At 35.6% G+C, this 6,686-nt stretch overlaps 1 non-coding gene across 1 annotated transcript; it reads left to right on the top strand.

The window, feature by feature from the left end:
* The first annotated feature begins 2,689 nt into the window (after positions 1-2,689).
* TRNAT-GGU (transfer RNA threonine (anticodon GGU)) lies at positions 2,690-2,763 on the top strand. The gene has a single exon. It is a non-coding gene; the product is annotated as a tRNA-Thr (tRNA).
* Positions 2,764-6,686: the final 3,923 nt, after the last annotated feature.

The following is a 6,686-nucleotide window of genomic DNA, read 5'->3' as shown; positions in this document are numbered from 1 at the left end:
CTTATACATCATGAAGCACACGCCTCCGTTCATTCGCATAATGCTGTAGGCATATTCTTGAAATAATGAAAAGACAGAAAATAATGAAAATATGAATTTGTGGAAAATCTATTTACTTTTTTGTCGGCTTCCATAAAACACTCGAGACGGAAACTGCACTAAGATGTGCGAGTTCAATCATCATGTTTACATGCACGAGATTACAGAACAATTCTTCTACTATTTTGCTAGAAATACGAAAAAAATGTATAAACTTCAGTGTCTGCCGACTTATATAGTGTATACTTAGATTAGAAGTATATTCGTTATACGTGATCTCCTAAGCTATCATTCATAGATTGCCAAAAAAGAAAGACGCGGTAATGAGCTAAAAATAAGTAAAAAGTATAATTACGATCTAATTATCATGATCGTCTCGAATCATGTCTAGACGCATATGGAAATCGAAATGTTCCATATATAATACAGTGTAAAGCCTCTACCTTTTATACCAATATTAAATATATTCTCCGTAATTGATTTCTGAATTCGATCGCATTAGATCGCAAATTGTACCAATGTACGAAAAGCTCGATGGTTTTTCCTGGAAAGAGCAAAGAAGAAGAAAGGCCATTTGGCGACGGGTCACATGTTCCGTTAAGAGTAATTGCTTCTAAGAAACTCTAATTTTAATATTTAAAATATTCCAAGAAACTATTCCTACACATATTTCTAGTTTTACAACCACTTTAACAAAGTGGGAAAAAAACAATAAGTTGAACAGTTTGTTTGCATTCTTTTGCGGGGAAATTCCACTTATTTTATTGCGAGCCTCTCACCAAATATGCTCCGAAGTTTAAAGTGTGTTTTGAGCTTTTGCTCTAAATCCTGGCATTTAAAAAAAAAAAAACCAACAACAAAGAAACAAAAATTAAAAAGCGATTATTCGCCTGCAGTTAATTTAACGCCAAACAGAGAAGAAGGAAGATCCCGGAAGACGAGACGTTCTTTTATGGCTTTTCGTGAACAAATTGCCTTTATGCGGCCAAAAACTGTTAATAAATTAAAAGCTTTAATCGTTATCTCGTAACTTGAATTTATTACTCTCTATCCACAACGGAAGGACATTAAGATAATTATACCAAGTATGTTTATATTGAAATATCAGATGAAGAGCACTCACTAGTTGGTTATTAAAATGACCTCATAATAAAATCATCAATTTCAAGTCAATGCACTCGTTTTTGTTTTTTTTAATTGACATATCTTCGACAAGATGAACGCGCTATTACGCATATTTATGCACGTCTTTTTCACTGATTTTAAGGTAAATATTCACTCATACACGCATTGTTGTGTGATTACATAAGTCTAAATTCTCCGCATTGACCACATTCGAATGTTTATTGCTGAGACAAATTGGCTATCATTATTCTACGAAAATTCAAAATTACTAATTATTTTGTAGGAACACTATTTCACTATATATAGTTGTTATTTTATATATAACGGTGAAGGAAAAATTTAATTATAATATATATAATTGTGAAGTTGAGAAGATCGTAAGTGCACTATATCATCCCGATCGGAACTAGATCGGCAACAGTGAACTATATATTTATATTCCGGCCGGGATGATAATCTATGAGACGAGACTGAAAAGGCCGTTGTTAACCGGGGCTTGATTTTATATGTTCCTCGAGTAAATACATTTGGGGGTTGGCATGATATGGGACCACTGTAACCTTATCAGGAGTCTCATATCATCCGATGAAGATGTCAATTTCCGTTATCCATACCAAGGTTTTTAACAGCTGGCTGATGCGAAGATATATTTAGGAAAGAGAAAATTTTCAATTTGGATAAGTCGCCATCTGGTGGCTATGTCAGCAATTGTGATAATTGACCTGAGTTAGGTCCGACCGTCCATGTGCACACCAGATCCAAGGAAAGATTGAGATATTCGTTGCCTTTGTAGTCTAGGGCGTTGGTTCGATTCCCCGCAAGGGCAGTTGTATTTTCTCTCTTTCCTAAACATATATCTTCGCATCAGACAACTCTTAAAAACCTTCGTGCGTCCCATATCATGCTATAACGATTTTTTTTTCAAGAACGAACCAACCAACAAATACGACACTGAGTTCTTGGCACCATCCCAGAAGGTTTTCAGTTATTAGATTAGATCGAATATAATAAATCCCGTTTTCGGTTCCTTGACGTTTGTCATAACGAATTTTGAGTTTTTACTATAATGCTGCTATTTTTATTACAAATGCACATTTTTCTGTGACTAACTTATACCGAATCAGTACGTGACTGCAAGATAAATTCATTTGTTACTGAATGTGCACAGGGAAGGCCTTGAAACTCACTTACTCTACATGACAAATAAAAGAAGACCCTGAACACATATGCATCGATTTTCAAGTCATTTTGCTTCAGAGAATTATTTAAGCTTATTAAACTGTTACATAAAGTTCCAAAGTATCTTGAAAATGAAGGATAAATAGTACGATTGAGAAAGTTTTATTTGGTCATATATCAGGAACGTTAATATAATTAATAATATAATAATATAATATAATAATATAATAATATAGATGGCTTTTTTCTCAGCCAGAGATATCAAGGAAACAGTTATTTTCCGGATATTATGCTGAGGTGAGCTCGGAAAGAAAAGTCATGGAGGCACATGAAGGCAGATTCATGTGTCTCCAGTGGTGTAGGTGGTAGCATGCTTGCCCGGTATGCAAGAGGGCCTGGGTTCGAGTCCCGGCGGAGACGTGATGACTTTTCTTTCCGAGCTCACCTCAGCATGATATCCGGAAAATGACTGTTTCCTTGATTATATAATATAATAGCGATTTGACACATTTAAGGCATCCAACTACCTTTAAAACGTCATTTTGAAAGAAAAAATACAGATTTTTTAAAATCTTTTTATGAAAGCTGTATATGTTGTGATATTCTAAAACACGACTTGATTTTTTTATGTGACCTGAAGTTACGTCCACTTTAATGTTGCAATTTTACATCAAGTAATCCGTGAATAAAAACATCAAACACATTCTACTAAAAATGCTATTTTTGACATTTCACTTGAGTTTGAAACATGATTTTTCTAAACATCTATCGATTGTATCGTTACAAAATTTTGGTATGATATTCTGGTGTCATATATTTTCTAGGTTATGAACTGAAATCTATGTTCTGTCGCATGTATTTTTAGTATGTTTTATGAGAACTATGCTAGATGAAATTTCCAAAAAAATTGCAAACCCGTACACCAACAGATTCGGATTTAACTTATTAGTACATACCACACAATCCACTCGAATTTGTGTTCGTAACCTTCACAATTACTAGCTAAATGTGCTGTGAAAATAAGAAAACATTTTTCATTCGTAACGAAGTTTTTGCAATCGTGCAAATATTACATGAGTTTTTATAAAAATTGACCTAAAAATGACTTTCGTAGAAAATGACAGGTAAACCAAAATTTATTATTGTTTCCACCATTTTCAGCACTTTCTATCAAAAAATGTGATTAAAGTTCACTCCAATAGAATTTTTCAGAAAAGTGACAAGAAAGATAGTCGGATATCCTAATGAGTCGTAATTGAATTCATACATTATGTTGGAATATTTATAATCAATGAATTTGATAGCTCTCAATTTATGAAGCAATTATAAAATAATAATATCGAAATCTCCTATCGTAAGAGGAAAAATCAATTTCACAAATTATATTTTATTATCAATTTTCGTGGCTTGATACGTTTGCTTCCCTCATGCAGTAGAGCCTGATGATTCCTAACGGACGGTGATTCCCTAACGAACACTTTCCTGATTCCCGGTCTCAAATTGAGAATTTATCCAATTCAACTACGATTATGTTTAATCCCAAACTATTGTTAGTAAATATGATAAATAGTCAATTAATTACTTTATTAATTCAACATAACTATGATCCAGGATGGTGAATTCGAATGGTAATGTGTCAAATTTTTTTCATTCATACGTGTGAAGAGACAACGTTACAAGACTGATAAGTTTCTATCTTCTTCACATTAATTTTAATTTAATTTAATTTTTATTGCAAAACATGTACAGTGCACGTATCATGTACCGACAAAAATAATTAATTGGTACAATCAAGAGAACAAAGATTATACATATAAATTTTTCTATATCATACTGTCCAACATTATGTGGGAATTGCACGTAATCAATCGGTGAAAGTGATAAATGTTGTGATATTCAAGTTATAAATGATTTAGTTATTAACAATTTTTTTTATCTAGACGATTGGTGATTATGTCTATATCCCCCCCCACCGTTGTATTACTTTTACAGTAGCACGTACACCAATGCAACCGACGCTAAGCATCGTATAAATGAGGTTTGACTATCGTACCTTCCCATTACCGGACATTACCCGTTAGCAGACGAAATGTTTGGTGCCATGGATATCCGTTAACAAGAGGTTCTACTATACATTATGTACGCGCGTGCCATTGCGCCGCATACTAGAAACAGGGCGTAATATTCAAATCCGAATCAAAAATAAACTCTCATGCAACTTTAATTCCAGACCGAAGTTGAATAAATGCGAGAAAGTAACAAAGACCTTAGGTATGTCCATCAAGCATTTTCTTCTCCGCGAATAAATTTCACTAAAACTCGATTCCCACGCGAGGAGGGGCATACAATCTTCAGGAGAAATGTTAGTACAAGCAAGTGAATTTCTCATCAGTCGATTGCTGTTGTAAGGAAATGCAATTAGCGAGCATATGTTCGGAGTAATTCAAGAGATTCGCCACCGAGTTCAAGGAACTGCACTTTGGTTGGAACAAGCCATTAGTCGGAAAACAATTTCGTTGCCGAATCAAGAAGCTGCTCCTATCCATCTATCCCGGGGAACGTATAAACACTAACAAAAACACAATTTACTTCGCCGGCCGAACAACAACCGAACGAATGGGACGGTTGATGTATAAAATTGATAACGGAAGACACTTTGAATGGTAATAACTAGGTTCGTTAGAAATAGAATGGATTTCAGATGCGAAATTTTAATGAAGCCAACATTTCAGATTCCGACGGTGCAATCAATGGCCAATAGGATGAGTCTTTTTTTTTTGGTTCCGTCAAAGAACGATTTCAAAGCCATGAAGAGTCTTGAATTTTGTTGCCATTTACTTAAAATAAAGTTTTTTTCGTATAGCTATTAATTTTTACGACATATCTCTTTCACATTTAATTTCTTTGGAAGACATTTTTTGATGAGCGATATTTCTCAACGTCTACGGTTTAAAAGACAATAAATGAATGCATTTATATGCCTTAAGAAGCTAAAAAAACGGCGGGAAAACCTTAAAAATATGCCTTTATAAGCTGAAACTTTTACGGCTTAACATATTTTGTCGAGAAAAAATACAAGAAATTGCCAATCATTGTCAAAATGATGTCAAGAGTACACAATTATAACTGACAATTGTTGTCTCTTCACAACATATCTTGTTTATTTCGACCCACTTCATCAGAGTGCTATGAAAAGTGATTATGTCAACGGACCAGTTTATACTGACGAATTTTACAATAACAAAGGAAAAAAAAAGCAAATGTGATTATCAAGTACCCCAGAAAACTTCTCCATGGGGGTCCCCTGTTGGACGACGAAAAATTTTCACTTGTATTAATTTTACCAACAAATAAATTCCAGGGCCCCCAATCTAGGACCCGGGACCCAATTCGCAGAATTTTAGTGGAACCCAAACTGGATTTATCTCGGGCGGTAAAAAAATGCGATTCATCCAGGGTCCCCAAAATGATACCTGTCAACTACCACATGGGGCCACCGACCTGGAAGCTTGTCGGACATCCCCTCTGGGAGGACCACGAAGAATTTTCATTTACATTCATTTTAACAACGAATAAAGCCCCCAGGGTCACCAACCACTTTCCCGGGACCAAATACGCAGATTTTTAGTGGGATCCCAAAACTGAATTATGTCGGGCTTCCACTGTTGCAAATTTAACAATGTTAAACAACAAAAATCATTGAGATTCATCCAATGCCCCTCGAAATGATACTTGTCAACTTTTTCCATGAGGGGCCCCGACCTGAAGACTTCTCGGACATCCCCCTCCCTGTGAGGACCACGAAAAGTTTTTATTTGCATTCATTTTAACAACGAATAAAATACAGCGCCACCCAATCAAGGAATCGGGACCAATTCGCAGATGTTTATGAGGCCCCCAGACTGAATATATCTTGAGCTTCCGCTATTGCATATTTTTCAATGTTGAAGCAGCAATAAAACAATGGAATCCATCAAGGTGCCCCTGAAAATGAAACCATTTAATTTCCCCATGAAGGTATATGAAGGTAATGCCACGCCTTAAGTACCCAAACCTTGTGTGTTGCGAGAACTGGTGATACATGTACGACCTCTCGTCATGGCCCCCCACAAGGGCGATTATTAACACTTTTTGATTTTTCACACTATAAATAACCACAGAGGGGGCCCAGTGAAAAAGCCGGTTTGGGGCACCCGTCAACTATTCTAGCCTTGGAGTACAGCTGCAGGATGTGGGGGGGGGGCACTCCTCTCGGTACATACGCATAATTTGGTACCGATGGATCAAACGGTTTCTGATATATTCAAGAGTTAAATGAAAACTTCACCAAAATACGCAACCGA

The sequence above is a fragment of the Pholcus phalangioides genome, unplaced genomic scaffold (assembly GCF_987345545.1).
Source record: "Pholcus phalangioides strain wild (caught in Gottingen) unplaced genomic scaffold, Ppha-v1.0 ptg000015l_1, whole genome shotgun sequence".
Lineage (NCBI taxonomy): Eukaryota > Metazoa > Arthropoda > Arachnida > Araneae > Pholcidae > Pholcus > Pholcus phalangioides.
This window is presented reverse-complemented; position numbering and strand designations above follow the sequence as displayed.